We start from the raw sequence: 17,663 nt of genomic DNA on the forward strand, positions 1-17,663 counted from the left end.
GTGCATGTGGTTTAGAAGGAAAGGAGATGGGAGAGAGGGAGTAATGGGAGGAAAAGATGGAAGGAATATATAAAAGACACATTCCTCTTATGATGTCCTGTCCTAGCACCTCATTAACACGGAGGGTGCAGCAAATGGACTCAGTCAGACTCTCTACACCCCCAACACACACACACACACACACACACACACACACACATACAACTTGAGATCTACATGCTACATTGTTATTAATTCAGCTCCACTCAGCAGCTGAAAGATCTAGAATCAGCCTGGGGACCCTGATGATAAAGAAAACAAATACTCCTCCTACCACACACCCCATAAACTGGGGGATTCCGGGGAGGAGGTGACACAGCTTCACCTTTGCAAATGACTACATTGCCATCTCTTCCAAATGCAAGTTAAAGGGGCTGTTCAACATTAACAATCCCTAGTATAGATGAATCCAGTTGTGGCCAAGCTGGTCTGGGAAACCTGGAGAAGAACGGGGCAGAAAGGCTTGGCTCAGAACAAACACTAGGTGAGTATTCAAGGGGAGGTTGGATCTTCCTTCTAGACTCCAGCCGGCCATAACTCCCCTCCAGCCTACTTCATTACCTTTTTGAGCATCTAACCTCCCTCCTCCTCAAACTCACACCCACCCCGCAGGTGTTTGCTATTCTACTTTCAAAATTCCTGACCCGCTGGCCCCTCACTTCAGCCAGTTTTTATTACCTACACCCTCAGTCAACCCCGATTTCCCCAAACCTCTCCATCACAAAGTCCCGCAAAGCCGGTCGCTAGTCTGAAATCCTAGCTGTTCCCTATGATCACTGCCTAGCACTTATTCCCTTCTCCCAGCTTCCCTTGCTAGGATTCGGGTCCACCTTCTCCACGTTCTTTTCCTCATCCATTCCCCCCTCTGAAAATCCCTACCTCCCCTCCAAGCCTCTGCACCTGTCCCTCCACAGACCTCCAAATCTGACTTCCTTGGCTTCTACCTGCTCCGGTCCAGTCCCTTACCTTTCCCCCTAGGTTTCCCTGTGCCCCTCTCACTGCCCAGATGTCCCTCCTAAGACCCTGTCCCTCTACCCCACAAAATTCACTCCCCTACGTGCTCTTCTCTGTACCGCTCTGCCCCTCTTTCCAGATGCCCTTCTCTACCATCCTTCCCCGGCTCCCATGCTCCCTTCCCCCTTCCAACTGTTCTTCCTTCCTACAGCACCAGTTCCCGTTCGCTCCAACCAGTGTTTCCCAATCCCCATCGGCGCTCCAAACTGGTCAAACTGCTCCCAGAGCTTGGAGAGGGACAGGGGTAGAGGGAGGAAGTGGAAAGGGGGAACGCGGAGCAGTAATGCCAGCTCTCCAGTCTGCCAGCCGCGCCTCCTCTGCCGCAAACCTGGGCATGCATCCATCTGCTGTAGGGCACGGGACTCACCCGGCTGCCAAGCCCTGGCCCCACCACCCAGCAACCTCAGAAACTTACTTGCCGGTCGCTGGGAGGTGGAGGTGGAGGCGGCGGCAGCTGCGGTTGCGGCGATTGCGCCCCTCTTGGCTGGGTGAGGCGGAGCGCGGCGCACTCCCTGCGCTCCTTCAGGCCCCTTCCTCGTGAATGGGATCAGCTTGACGCATCCCCGCTCTGCCCCCGCCGCTGTGGCTGCCGAGCACATCCAGACATGCTCAGTTTTCTGACCTTCTCTGTGTGGAAGCTACCAAGAGCTGCTGGGGGGGGGGGGGGGGGGGGAGGGAGGAGAGGAGGGATAGGTAGGGGTGGTGTTGGAGGATTGGCAAGGCTGATGAGGAAAGCAAGTGAAGAGCTACCGAGAGGAAACACCGATCCGGATGCTGCCACAGCTGAGAGAGGGAGCGAATGGGCGAGCTAAAAATAGTTCCTGCGGAAAGAACAGCTGGAGCTTAAAAGGACACAATCGAGCGCTCGCCTCCTTCTGACGCTGTGAGAAGCCCAGAGCTCCAGGCTGCCTTGCTTACCCAGGAGCCTGGGAATGCTGGGGCTGCTGAGTTCCGGGGAGACATCTATGCCTAGGATTCAGGTCCCCTCAGCCCCCTGTGGAAAATTAACTCCACGAAGCTCCCTTCCCCCAAACTGCCTTTCTGAAAAGCTTACACTGAACGCGTAGACATTTATCTCCAGCCCAGGCTTCAGTTTCAGGTTTTCTCACCTGCCGTACCTCCCCAGATCTCCCGCGCACCCGATTCAGGGTCCCAAGCCACTGACATATAGCAATCCCCCGGAATCCCCATCCGCGTCGGAAAGGAAACACGGCTGAGCAGCGTGCATTGCAGAAATCGGAGCTAAATCTTATTCTCACAACTGCGCAGACCAGCTTAGCTGCTGGAGTCACATAGGAGCTAGGCTACCCTGCCCTTCTTTCGTAGCTGGTAGGGGAAAGAAGAATGGTCTGATTCAGGCTGGGTATAAAAACTGAAAAAAAGGTGAAGCGAGGCAGGTGTGTGGCTGGTTGTGGGAGGGGGATGCTAGGAAATACTATGACTCTTTATGGGGGGGGGGGGGCAGAAACTGGATCCGTCTGCAGATCATGAGCCTTAAGTCAACACGTGATTTTACCTTGTTCACTCGCGCGCGCGCACATACACACACGCAAAACATACACAACTGGATATACAATGGTTCTTATGTCTCTGGGTAACTGACCTATAAATTAAGTCTCCCCTTCTGTTTTCCCTCTCCTCGTTTCCCCTCTCCTCTTTACCACACAGGCTTTCAAAAACGGAAACAGACTTACTGAATGACCATGCATGCGTGGTCAACAGTTTGATTTCACCATTGAAACCTGACGGTTTGGGGAAAATTGCGGGCTTGTGAATCATACCGATTCTGCTTAAGACATTTCTTCATTTCACCCCTGAACCTCTAGTCACTCCAACTACTTCAAGAAAAAAACAATATATCTTGGAGTATCCCCTAGGAAAACATCTTCATACTTCCTCTGAAAGACAGCTGCTGAAAGGAAAAGGGGAAGACCTGGGTTTATGCCTTAGCTCTGTGACCTTGGGTAAATGATTCAATCTTTTTGGGCCTCAGTTTTCTCATCTGTAAGAAAATTCCTCCTCTGCCTACTTTATAAATTTTCTGTAAAGGTCAAATGAGTTAATGCATGTCAAAAAAATTGTAAAATTTAAATATAGATGTCTTTACATCCTCATTTCTCAAATTACTAATTTGAACTTTAATAATTCATAATGTGGGCAATTCATATATAGTGCATGTGCTTTTTATAGAGGAAGGCATTCAAAAATTTTAAAGCAAAATTTCATTCTTACAAATAAGGGAAATATTATTTGAAATAAGTAGCTTTTCCCAAACCAAGAGCTCAAGCAATTTAAGATTCCTTTTCCTTGGGAGCACAATAAACAATTCCAACATGTTAAAAGCCTTTGTTGTGATTTTTTTTCATTCTCTTTCTTAATTTATGTCTTAACATAGTGGTTAATAATAGTATAATGACGGCCTGTCCTAAATCCTGTACAGATTTTTCCTGACAGCTTCAGGCCTTCAAGTATACACCTATATTCCTAGCCTGAATTCAGTCCAAGACCATGTGGAAATTGGGGGAAGCTAATTTCTAGCTATGGTGATTTAGGGATTGGTACTGTGTGCTGATGAAACATTTTCTAGTTGACTGCAGAGAGTGAAAAAAACATTGACTCAGTAGTTTCTGAACTGGAAAAAGAGTGACTTGCCTGTCTCTTAATCTCTTTCCTTTTGCAGCTGTGGGGAGGCAGGATGATTTTGAGCTGCCTGGATGGGATGCTGGTCTGGAAATGCTATCATAATTATTTTCTAGTTGCCTATGGTGGCTGTGAACACATGACTATTTTTGACTCTTTGTGCTTATTTTTTCTTGAGCTTAAGTGAATAAATATTCTGAAATGGAATGATTTTAAGTGATATTTGCATCTGACTCATTTTTCTTTGAAATTCTTCTAGCACTGCTAAAATACAGTTCTGTAAATGTAGGTAAGAACAGCAAATGTCAGTAAACAAGTTAAGGGAAACTCCTCTCCTATACATTGTTCACAAGTTAATCCTGCCTTTTGTGCCTTTCACACAAAAACCTGGTTGGGTGGAATCAATATGCAGATGATTACAGCCTTAATAATATTATATTTAAGTTATATGATGAAATCTTAGAGTTTACAAAATACTTTCATATCATCTGAATCTCATAATAACCTTGTGACATAGGTAGAGTGGGTTTTGTTATCAATATTTTAAATATAAAGCAACTGAAGCCCAGGAAGATTAAGGGACCTGGAGGAGTCCGGACTGAAACTTGTGTCATTCTGGTAGCATAACCAATGTTCCTTAGGAATGCCTAATGGCCAAGACAGTGCTTTGTAAATCTTGTGCAACAGAAAAACTTTTATAATACTTTACCTATATAAAGATTTTCTCCTGGCATATGATAGAATCCCCTTAGGCCAGTTACACAGAAGAGATAGGATATAGTGTGTAAAAACCAAGTTTTTGAGCAAAATTCCAAAACAGCCACCATCATGGACAGCAGCAACTTAATACATATTACCTGAAAGGTGAGCAGTTAACTATCCATAGAATCTTTGACCTGGAAGGGCCCTTGAATATCACCTAGTCCGGTGCTTTTAAAACTGTCTGTTGATACTCCATATTGGGTCATATTGAGAAAATTTTTGCAATAGTAAAAGGTTTCTTATGGGGGCGGCTTGGTGGTACAGTGAATAGAGCACCAGTCCTGGAATTAGAAGGACCTAATTCCAGAGTTCAAATCCGGCCTCAGACACTTGACACTTACTAGCCATGTGACCTTGGGCAAGTCACTTAACCCCAATTGTTCTCCAAAAAAAAAAAAGCAAACAAAACAAAACAATAAAAGGTTTCTGAATGTACAACCAAAAATTAACTAAAAAACCAAAAGTATAATGAATCTGAGGTGTTTCTGCCAGTGCTTGCCCATGTTGCATCAGGCAACTTCACTTCAGCCTTGGTTCTGAACACAAAGCATGTACACTTTGTACTGAGTTGACCTCAGGTCCCTCAACACTAACAAACTTCTGCTGAGACAGAAAAAGGGGTTCAAGTGGAAAAACTTTAAGAAGCTCTGATTCTAGTTCAACTAACTCTATAATTGTACATACAAGGTAAATCAGGCCATTATTTTAAACTATGAAACTTTTGTAGCAAGATTTGGAGGTAGTCTACCACAGCTGCATGTAGCACACAGTTTATGTGATTATCCATCAGCCTGCTACTCAACTCAACATTGTATTAATTATGAAAATAAAGTTTTCCCAAGTTTCTGAAATAAGACAGGAGTATTTTTGGAAATTTCCCTGTTACTAACTAAAAATCACAACATCTGTTTCATTAAATAATTAATTCTGGGCTTGCTCTCTAGGTAATTTAATATTATTTAATAAATTGGAAATGCCTTTTTCCCTCCCAAAAGCAGTTAATCATCTGTCTCTCTGTCTCTGTCTCTCTGTGTGTATGTGTGTGTATAAACATGCATATATTGCCCCTAATCTCCTAGGCTTAAGTAAATATAAAAGTTATAAGGTATACAATTTGTCAATAATGTAACTAATAATAGAACAATAACTACAACGAATTACAATATTGTCAACTATGAAAAAGATCACCTCTAGCCATTATTTCAAACTTCACTTCTGAAAAACTATTGAACTCCAAGATGGAAGCCAAAGTCTTTCAAGAATCCCTTTCTTATTTATTCACAATATAGTTTAAACATAGTCCTTTCCAGGAGTAAGTCTCTTTTACCTCTTACTATCTCTCTTCAACCCTGACAGCTGATTATCCAAAACAACAGTTCAACCCCTATACTCTCCTCTAGGAGTTCTTGTTATTATGCTTCTTTACAAGATAAGAGCTAAAAGTTATCTCAGGAAACCAATTTTTTCCTGTCCTTTTCTGTCTTTTCCTGGTTTCTTTCAAATCAGGACTGTTAACAATCTCTCTTGAATCACAATTAAACAGCTAGCCTCTCAAAATTCTATAACCTCTTAAAGATCCTGTGTCTCTAGTATCTTGGGGGAGGGGCTTTTGAAGTTGCTATTATACTTTATTTTATAATATTATAAGACATAAAAGCTAACTGATACTTGAATTAGTTACGTAAATGGAAAAAAATAAGGGAGCAAGTTTGCATTATATGATAGAAAAGGGACAGTCAAAATTAATGAATTTAGAAGCAATCCCTTGATTCTAGTGCTTTCCTTCTGTTAATTACTTCCTTTATCCTGTCTATAGTGTGTTTGTGTATATTTATTTAAATGCTGTTTCTCCTATTAGAATGTAAAATCCTTGCGGGCAGGACTGTCTTTTGTCTCTTTTTGTATCCCCAGTGTTTAGCATGGGGCCGGACACATAGTAGGCACTTAATGAATGTTACTGGTTGATGATTTCAACCTCTTAGGCTTTCCATATTGCTAATTCCCTTCTACCTTTATTTATCCCCACTTCCTTCTTTTCTGTGCTCTCCAGTGAGAATGACTAAAAACTATTATCTCTTCCAACTTTGGCATCTGGAGTTGGAGGCAAGAATCTGAAGAAACCTCTTATCCACAGAAAACAATGGTCTAAGGTAGTCCTGTACAATGTGTAGGTCAAAGGCTGCTTATGGCTTATGGGCACACGGAAGGATGTAGAATGGCCTGTGAAAAATGTAGAGGCTGTTTCCTCTACATTTTTCACAGGCTGCCCAAAATCCATTGGTGGCCTGTAGGTTGTACAGTCTTGGTCTAGGGGGGTGATGATACAAAAGCCTAGGGCAGGATTTTTCTCTACCCTTAGCTAATATTTAATGAAGTCACAAAAGAATACTAGATCCTAGGTATTCAGATTTCCAGTCTGCTACTGTTTATTTCTCTTTTAAAAGTACTCACCATTTGTATCTCCTTCTTATCTTATCTCTTTCTAATTCCCAAATTCTCGATACATTTTTTTCCTTCCAAAATATCTCAGACAAATGTCTTCTAAGTTTCTCCAGGGCTACCTAGATGTGAGAATTACAGTCTCTGATGAGATGCCAGAACCTGATTTCATTTCTCAGTAGCAACTCCATGCTCTTACTGTGTCTTTGGGTAACAGTAGGGAGAAAAACTAGAGAGGCTACTTAGGCTGACTGCATCAGCTTTTCCTTCCATTAAATGACCATGTGTTCTGCTTCTGTAGGTCTCATAGCTACTGAAGACCCAGAAAATTATTACCATCAAAGTCCTTGGCACTATCAAATGGTTCAATTTCAGAAACTGGCATGATTTTATGTGTGGAAATGGAATTAAAGAGATATAATCTAGAGACCATCAGACATTTGCATTGGGACTTCCTGTCATGTCCCTTATTAGAATGCAAGCTCCTTAAGTATAGGAACAGGAGGATTCTGGGAAGATGGTAGAGTAGGTCAGAAAATTCAAGGCTCTCAAGATTTTCTCCTACAAAAGAGTTAAAATAGCACCTTAGGGTGAAAAATGTGTGGGTGGAGATAAGTAAGAATAGGGGCACAACCGGGAGTCTTTGTGGGACAATTTGAGAAAATCATAAGAAAAATCCCAGGATGAGGTTTGGTCCCAGTGAAGAGTAAACACCCCCAGGCCAGGTTCTGTTTAAACAAGCAGCAGCAACCTCCAGGGTTATTTTTTTTTGAGAGGCTGCCTGGGCCCCAGCCACAAGAACTTTTATCCCTCCCATAGTGAGGGAAATTGAGTGTTTGAAAACTGGAAGAATGAGAGAACCTCTGCTGACCAGGAACATCAGACACAGCTCTGCTGTGAAGAGTGGTAGGGGAAAGAAGGAACCAGCACACTCTTGGTAAGTACAGAAGCAATGGGGCAGAAAACCCCTGGCTGTGAACACTTACAGGAGGTTAGAGGTTTGGTTTTGGTTCAGGCTAGAGGGGAGAACTGAAGATCTGAGGCAAAAGGCAACATTTCTCATACTTCAGGGCTAGAGGTGATAACAAAAATTAAGTTATTACCACAAAAGAATGCACAGACAAAGGAAAAATAATCCAACCATAGAAAACTATTTTAGGAATAGAAATGACCAGGGTTCATCTTCAAAGGAAGATATTGAAGTAAAGAAACCCCCAAAGAGTATTATCAAATGGTCACCTGCCCCAAAAGAATTCATAGATCTTTAAAAAAAGACTATAAAAATCAAATGAGAGAGATGGAGGAAAAACTAAAATAAATAAATAAGAATAATCCAAGAAAAACAAGAAAGGTATGAAAGGAAAGTCAACCAATTAGAAAAAGAGATCCATAATCTTAAGGAAGAAAATGACACCTTGAAAATTAGAATTAGGTAAAATGAAGGCAGCAAAATTATAAGAGATCAAGAAATAACTAAACAAAATATGAATAATGAAAAAATAGGAAAGTGAAACATAAGAAAAAACAACAGATTTGGATAATAAATCAAGGAGAGAAAATATAAAAATAATCAGACTAACTGAATATTACAATCAAAAAAAGAATCTTAATATAATAATACAAGAAATAATTTTCAAAAAAATATCCTGAAGCATTTGAACAAAGGGGGAAAGTAGAAATAGAAAAAGTTCATCGATCACCATTTAAATGAGATCCTATGAGGAAAACTCATAGGAATACCATAGTCAAATTCTGAAACCCCCAGCTTAAGGATAAAATATTAAAAGCATCAAAATTAAAACAATTTAAGTATGATGGTGCTGCAATTTGAATTACACAAGACCTAGCAGCAGTGACATTTAAGGACTAAAGATCTTGGAACACAGCATATTGAAGAGCAAAAGAACTGGGGCTTGCCATAAATATCATACCCTGAAAAGTTAAATATTATTCTGAATGGGGGAAAATGGACATTTGATAAACTCTTGGACTTTCAAGACTTTGTTTAAAAAATATCCTAAACTTAATAGAAGATTCTACATACAAGAACCAAGAGAAATAAAAGGCATATACCAAAGACTGATTATAAGGAATTCACAAGTACAGACTGTTCACTTTTTATATATGCAAAATGTTAAATGTATGTCCAGGATTCTTATTAATAATTGGGTAGCTCTTAAGAAAGATTGGGTCAAACATGAGTATGATATGAATTTAAAAAGTAAAACCATTTAGAAGCAGTCAAAAAGAGTAATTATTTTATACAACTGAGGTACAAGAGGAAAAATTGATATGGAGGAATTAGATGGGGGAGGAGGGCTGGTAGTTCTAGTAATTTACATTTCATCAGGAATGGCTTCAAGAGGGAGCAGTACATGTATATTTAGAAGAGTATAAAGGTCTTTTAAATTCAAAAGAAATAAAATGGTAGGGAGGGAGGAGAGGACAAGGGAGGGGTCTTTAGAGGGGGGGGCTGAGGAAATAGGTAAAAGAAGGTATAGAAAGGTATTTAGATTTTTGGGAATGGGGGCAATAGGGGAGAGATCCTTTGAAGAAGGTAGGCAAGTAATAGGAGGACTAGATAGTGAGTAGAAGTAAAGGGAGTAGAATATATTTGGGAAAGTATATGTCTCTATATGTGTATATGTTTATGTATATATTTGTAGCTATAGAGAAACATATATTAACTTTATTGTAGCCTTCTGAGATAGGGAGGGGAAAAAGAACAAAGAAAAAAGTGTATAGCAGAGAACAAAAGAAAACTCACAAGGAAGCAAAAAAAAGATGGTCAATTCTTAACACAACATGCATTATTTATCATACAGGCTTTCTTGCAATGAAAATTTATCATATTTTGAATCCTCTCTTATGTTCAAATATGTGCATGATATTTTTTTCTTTCCAACTTTGTATATAAGTTTTAATTTTAAGTTTATGATATCTGTTTCTTTCTTTTCTCTATTCTGCATTTGTGTTCTGGCATTTGAGTCCAAAATAAAATTTTAAAAAAGAGTAGGAACAGTTTTAACTTTTCTGTTTCTATACCTAACACTTAGAACAGTGTCTTATAGTGTGCAGCAAATACATTCCTTTCCCAATAATTTATTCAAATTGATTGACAAATGCTTTCTTTATTCTTCCCCCTGACACCTCCCAAAGGGAATCTCTAAAAGAATTTTAGAGAAAGTATGATATGGTGCAAACAAAACCAACCAACCAACCAAAGGAACAAACCCTGAACACTAAAAAGCCCAAACACTTTAAATTTATTTAAATCAGAGCACCTGACTTTGAATGCTGTCTCTGTGCCCTAACTAGATGTGTATCACTGGACAAGTAATTTCACTTCTCTCAGTTTCCCCATTTATAAAATGAGGAGATTGGAAAGATGTTTTCTAAATGATCTTGTGGATCTAAATTTTTTGATCCCTATTTTCTCTTGTTTCCCTTCCCATGCTTTATTAAAGGGATCAAATTCATAAAATTGTAGAACATTAGGTTCTCATCAAGCCTAGCCTGCTCACTTTAAAGATGAAAACACTGAGGACCAAAAAATTATATGACTTGACTCAAGATTATTTGAGGGGGAAATCAGAATTAGAACTTTATTCCCACCTCCTTGGTGGCTAAATTATATTGGGGCATGCCCAGGAACCGAGGCTAGGTTTCGATCTTAATATAAATATTCCTGTTCTCTACTTAAATATTGATTTTGGAAAACTACAATGAATCAGGAATCACATTACCAAGCCTCAGTTTCCCTATGGATAAAACAAGGAGACTACTCTCTGCTTTTCTCCTTCCCTTGGAGAATGAACTCATATAGTAGTTTGAGTTTCCTGGAAATTAGCAAAAGGAAATGTATTTTTTATGTCTCTTTCCCTCCTTTTCTGAACAAGTGATCATTAGCTCTCTGCTGAGACATAAGAAGTATATGTTTTTGTTTTATCTTTCTTATGTTATGTTAGAACCAACCTGTTTTGAAGTGGCACACATGAAAGCCTTCCAACATACCATCCTAGTTGAAGACTCAAGAATATGTCTCTCTATTAAAAGGATTCATTATTTAAGATGACAAAATTAGTAAAACTCTCTGGAAGCAAGTTAAGGATTAACGAGATCAAGTCAAAAGTCCCTAGGATTTAGGATTTCACTTGTGACAGTGGGAAAGAAAAAAAAATAAACACCTTATGGAGTAGTAGTTTTAGGGCACAGTGATGGAGGACAGTTGATGATCTCTTGGGTTAATTTCTTTATGCCCTAAGGATTTAGGGCCTAATACTCTCAAGGAGTATTAGAACAGTTAAATTACAGGAAATTATCAACAGAATTTCCATAGGATTTTCAGAATGAGAGTTTATCAGCGGCACTGAATGCTATTTCATCTGGATTCAGTCATTGAAACAGTTCACTGGAGAGCTAGACATGTACCTTTTGTTCATGGGGGAAAAATAAACCTAAGCATCAAATTAAACAAGGGTGTCCTCATACCAGTTATAGATCCCCAGTGGTCTGGAACAATTGCAGTAGGAGAAAAGCCTAACAGTACAGTGAGATGTTGTGAAGACTAAAAGAGCATTGTTACTGACAAACAATTCCCATGTCCAGTCCCTGCAGCCAAGCAGTTCCTTGCTGATCTTGCTAGGGGAAAAATCTTTGTGAAACTTGACCTTTCTCAAGCAAAGCAGAAGAGTCTAGTCAATGTTCCAGCCCAAATACTGGTTGTTATTTAAATTCCAGCTCAAGGTCATCTCCTCTGTTGTCTTTCTCTCTTAGTGTCATAATATTTTCTCCTGTAATAATAATAATGTTTATGTAAAACCTTATGATATACAAAGTGCCTTACATTTCTTAACTAACTTGAACTTCCCAATAACCATGTGCATTAGCTGCACTCCTCATCCTTTTATACATGAGCAAACTGATGCTGAAAGAGTTTAAGTGACTTGCTTGGGCAAGTCATAATATAGTATCTCAGACAAGATTTGAATTCATTTCTTCCTAACCCCAAGTCCAGCTCCTGACCCATTAAGCCACCTAGTAGCATTACTAACTTTTGGAAATTTTGGGGGCAACTAGGAAGCACAGAAATGGAGACACTAGACTTTGAGACAAGACAATTTATCTTCCTGGGCTCAGACACTTAATAAGTGTGAAACCCTGAGCAAGTCACTAAATCCTGTTTACCTCAGTTTCCTCATCTATAAAATGAACTGGAGAAGGAAATGGCAAGCCACTCCAATGTCTTTGCCAAAAAAATCCCAAAAGGAGTCACAGAGTCAGACATGAATGAAAAACAACTGAACAACAACAAAAATTGGACATTTCAAACTGTATTCCCAATACATCTCAAATTCACCATATCCATATCAAAAACGGAATTTGTTATCTCTGCCTCCCAAACCTACTCTTTTTCCAAGCTTCCATATTTCTGCCAAAAGCATCACTATTTTTCCAGTCTCTTAGGTTTGCAATCTCACTCGTGTTTGACTCCTCATTCTTTCCTCATGTATTCATTCAGTTGACAAATCTTGTAGTTTCTTCCACTTCAACATCTCTACTATCCTTATTCTCCTGGCTACTCACAAGGTCACCCCTTCTTGTTTAAGACTCCATCACCTCTCTCCCAAATTGTAATGTCCTCTTCATTGGTCTACCTGCCTCAGTTCTTTCCGCACTCCAATTCATCCTTCACAAATGCCACCTGATTGCCCGAATGACCAGGACACAATTGTCAAAGTATTTTTTCCCCCTAAAGCACAGTTCTGATCATGTCACTTCGCTACTCCATGAACTCAAATAAATAAAATGAATGAGCCATTATCAAATATAAACTTTGCTGTTTAGCATTCAAAGACTTCCACAACTTGTCCCCAAGTTACCTTTCCAGTCTTATTATACTCACTCTACCTCATAGTCAAACTAGCCTTGCTGTTACATACACACCATTCCCAGTCTTCTATCTCTGTGCCTTTGGACTAATTGACTCCAGTGCCTAGCATATACTCTCCTCATCTCTGCCTCTTGGAATTCCATGTTTTCTTCAGTACTCTGATGAAGCACCACCTTCTACATAAAGGCATGTCTGATTCCTGTCAGCACCCAGTGCCCTCCCTCCAAAATTTGCCCTATATTATTTTGTATAAATCCTGTATATATTTATTTACATATATATTGTCTCCATGATACAATATGAGGTCATCAAAGGAAAGAATTTTTTTCATTGTTCCTAGGACAGTGCCTAATGCTTTAATTAATGCTTGTTGATTGATTGGTGATTTTTCTCTAACTATGAAATCTTATTGAATATTTGTGTCTACCATTCATATTCATATTAAGTCTTCTTAACCCCTTGAGAACTTAGTAAGTTCTTAGTAAGTTAAGAGATGACTTAAGCAGTAACTGCTTAAGCCCTACCTCTAAGATATATAAAATCAATGATAGATTCTTGGACTCTCACTATTTGTTTTTTGCATTCCAGTTTTGCTTTTAGAGAAGGAAAGGAAAATCAAGAGCATGAAAGTATTCATGACTGAATTCTTCAAGAGAAAATGGTGTCATAAAGTGACAGAAAAGCAATTAAAAGTCTTTTATATAATAGCTGATATTTTCCTATTTAAAAAAAAATTGAGATTAGGGAATAATTCAAAATCTCTAATGCCTATGTCATTCTTATATTTTCTGAGTGAAGAGAGGTGTCATAATATATCGGTTAATGTTATTTATTATAGATGTAAATGTTCACTTCTTCCTTGCACCCTGCACTTTAAGACTGAAACTTCTCCATATCGTTGTCATGGAGCATTAAGAGTTCTGTAATGTTGGTGAGTAGAAGGTACAATTGAAAGAAGAAGCTAGAGAGCCCCTTTTCTTAGGGAAGAGGCATATGGAGAAATAGTGACATCAAAATATCAATGTGAAGACAAAATGGAACCAGAATATCAATTCATCCTTTTCCTATCTGTTGTTCTGAAACACAGTTTAGTTGATAAACAAATAGACAAGTCTTAATATAGCTGTAGCTTCTGTAAGAAAAATGATTTGACATCTCATATATTCTTCAGGATAGCAAAGTGTTTTATAAGCATCAATTCAATCCTACTATTCTTTAGGAATATGATCTTAATTTTAAACAGGGGAATACCAAGAACATTGGAACTAAAAAGAGAGGGGGTTCAGTGAAGAGGAATCAGTAGTGAAGCCAAAAATAAAATATAAAAGTATTGACAATTAGTTCTCTATGCTATACCCAATCTAACATCATACTACCATACATATTTAGTTTTCCCAAAATACAGAAACCAGTGGTAAGTAACAAGCTAGGTGACTTGTTGTTTGTCCTTCATTCTTGAAGAGGACCATGACATCAGGAAGGTGATGCCATGACTTGCAAATGAATTGGATTTAAGTGAGGGAGGGCCGAGCAGAGTCACCAGCCTCACTTTGTCCTTTTAGATGACCTGGGATGCAGTGGGAAACTTTGGCCTTTTCTTTCCCAGGTCTCAGTTTGACTGAGGAGATGTCCATTCAGTGATCAAGGCTAGGTAAGAAATAAGGCAAATAATTTACCTAGTCAAAAAAAACATCAGTCTGGGAAGAGAAGACCCTATGGGTTTTGGGCCAAAACAGCAACAATTGTTATTTACATTCACTCTGAGCCACCAGGGCCCAAACAATGATCAAGCTAGGTGGTACAGTGGATAGAACTGTGGCCTTGGAGTCAGGAAAACCTGAGTTCAAATCTGGCCTCAGACACTTACTAGTTGTGTGACCCTGAGGCAAATCACTTGACCTCTGTTTGCTTCAGTTTTCTCATTTGTAAAATGGGGATAATAATAGTACCTATCTCTCCTGGTTGTTGTGAGGATCAAATGAGATAATAATTGTGAAGCACTTGGCATACTCTCTGTGCTACATAAACATTAGCTATCATCATTATTAACTCAACTGTGCCTCAGTTTCCTCACTTATGAAATGAGAGATTTGGATTTGATGGCCTCTAAGTTTCCATCCAGCTCTAAATCTATGATCTTGTGATTTATGCTTCTATGGTCTGATAATTCATTCTTCTGCTACTTCTCTATACCCAATAAATCAGATCATCAGCACATAGCTCTTAGAAAAGCATTGCAAAGGAATGATGAACTGGCCAGGCCCCAGAACTGAATTGGAAGAAATGATCAAACTGGATGGCATTTTGTGAATTGGGGAGTGCAATATACATCCAAACTGCTTGTTGCCACAAAAATCCATTTTTTAATGTCAATATTTTTTGGTGTCTGCAATTAACCACTGATTATGATCTCAGAAGAACAAAATTTCAGATCACTCAAGGGGCAATGAAAAGACACTTAATTTCTGTGTAACTTTGGATAAGTCATTTAAACTTCTCTGAACCTCTTCAGTTTCTTCAAATCTGTAGAACGGGGATATTAATACTTTCACTAGCACTGCAAGCACAGGGATGTTGTGAGAAATTAATTTAAAATTCTATCTATTGTTGTTATTGTTGTTGTTGCAAGCAGATTACTGTATAGCACCACTAGTGACTTGAGCATGAAAAGTGTCATTAAACACACTGAGTGTATGTAAGACTGAAAAAAGAGGTGGGGTTAATGGTGACAGTGACAGATAATTCATGGATAATCCAAGCACAGCCATGGTATTCACAAAATATTAAATGAATCAGAAGACAGGCAGGTATATGAATCACACAGGATGAAGTGGTGTAATGGGTCTGTTTTGATAGATATCCATTGATAATTCAATGGATTAATTGAAGTATTGTAAAGGGGCAACCAAGTACTGTAAGGGGGCAACTCATTACTAAAGTCTTTGAAGTAGTTGAAATGACAAAAAATGACACTATGACAGCTATGTTTCTTGCTGTTTTCTGTGCCTTTAGCCATACTTCACTGAGTCATGAAATACAACCAGAACCCAGATCTTTTTAATCTCACTCTGATGTCTCTATTCTACTATTTGCTTTTAATTAGAAAATTTTCATTTAAAGGCATCTATATCTTCTTCTTGTCTTCATTTTTCTCTCATTCTCAAGTCCTATGTCTACTCTTCCCTTTGACTATCTCCTCTAACTGTCTTCTCCCTTGTTTCACCCAGGTTTCCCCAACTATAAGGACTATAGGTAATGATGAGTTCCCATACTAAGCATGAAGCATGTCAAAGTTCCAAATTAGACTTCTTACATTGATATTTTAAACATTTTTGGTTGGAAAAGGAAGATAATATCACATAGATTCACAGAAGGATTTTTCCCACACATGCATGAATGTGCTGCTATTCAATGTTCATGCCACAAGGTTACCTGGATAACATTTCCAGAGATTTTACAGCACTATGAAGAGAATAATTCTTAAGGAGTATGAGTCAGGGTCAATTCACAAAGTGGTCTGGCTGATTTCAAGTTCATTGGAGATGAGTCATATTAGATAGCAAGAACAATAATAATGATTATTATAATCATGCCAGTCTGCCAGGGCTAGCAGGGTGCCAACTGTGTCAGTTAAATGATTCCAGAAAGACTTTTATTCGAAGTGAGAGTTTTGAGCCAAGGAAGAAATGTACACTCACCACTCAGCTGAACAACATTGTTTATTGGCAAGGATATTTGACAAGAACCTGTCTATTTTGCCAGTAGCCACTTTGGGCCCCCAGATTCCAAAGTACACTGGGACACGTCATGATACAGCATTAGCTTCAGTCCTGAGTTTGTGGTCTTTCACAAACAAGTAGATTGTTCAGTGGTGTGGTGGGCCAAATAGTGTTTATAGTGCTGGGTAGTGTTACAGTTCTCAAGGTGGTATAGCTTTAGGTAGTAGTGCATCCCTGTAATTTCCAATTGATCTGTTATAAACATTCTAGAATGTAAAGGTGCTTTTCCTTTTCCCTAATCATCTCTGGAAATAGACAAATATTGAAAGAAGGGGAGAGGCGCTGAAACACAAAGTCCCGTAAGATTTCTTATGGCGGGAAGATATATATGATAGTGGTTCCTGCCTCCTGCCATGTTTTTTATATTAGCAAAACTTTACAATATTTGGCTGGCCCCAGGTCCAGTCGCGTTACATCACATGTTTATTTTGTTGCTTCATGTGGTCCCCTCCTCCTCTTTCCATCTCTTTCTCTGGTAATAACAGTAACATCTACAATATAATTTCTAGATAGGTCAGTTGTCCTATCATTTCATTTCCCACCCCTGTGACTTCCCTGACCACAGCCTCCATCACAAGCCATCACTCTCTTCTATATATGTTGCTTTCCTTTATTAGAGTGTAAGTTCCTTGTGGGTGGGTATGGACTACCTTCTTTTTTTTTTATTTGTATTTTCAGCACTTATCATATAGTATATGGGACATCCCCACTGTGTTGTTTTTCAGTCATTTCAGTCCTGTATGACTCTTTGTGACTCCATATGGGATTTTCTTGGCATAGATACTGGAGTTATTTGCTATTTTCTTCTTTGGCTCGTATACAAATGAGGAAAGTGAGGCAAATAGGGTTAAATTACTGTAAAGTCAATCATGAGCAGCTCTCCTGAGGACTGCTGCTGTGAATAACTTTAAGGATCTAATCACATAGTATAGTGAACTCTCTATTTATTCAGCAATAAACTAAAGCATAACATTCAAGAAACTAAAGCACAACATTCACAACGATAGAACAACTTATTACTAAGGTGGCCACACAGTCTTAAACAAAACATATCATTCAGTATGTTACAATCTCCTCAGTCAATACAGAGTGTCCAA

The 17,663-nt window shown here is 39.1% G+C and overlaps 1 protein-coding gene across 5 annotated transcripts in view; it reads right to left on the reverse strand.

Moving 5' to 3' along the window:
- OXR1 (oxidation resistance 1) overlaps positions 1–1,700 on the reverse strand; it is a 592,053-nt gene extending 590,353 nt beyond the window's left edge. For 3 of the 5 annotated variants that reach the window (XM_069081337.1, XM_069081335.1, XM_069081336.1), the window contains exon 1: positions 1,469–1,700. The gene's annotated coding sequence lies outside the window, so the exon portion shown is untranslated. The remainder of the gene's footprint in view (positions 1–1,468) is intronic. The other 2 variants (XM_069081340.1, XM_069081339.1) reach the window with 1 other exon arrangement.
- Positions 1,701–17,663: the final 15,963 nt, after the last annotated feature.

This window comes from Petaurus breviceps, unplaced genomic scaffold, assembly GCF_028583685.1.
Source record: "Petaurus breviceps papuanus isolate PSGF00001 unplaced genomic scaffold, PetGlider_PUasm1.0 98, whole genome shotgun sequence".
Taxonomy (NCBI): Eukaryota; Metazoa; Chordata; class Mammalia; order Diprotodontia; family Petauridae; genus Petaurus; species Petaurus breviceps.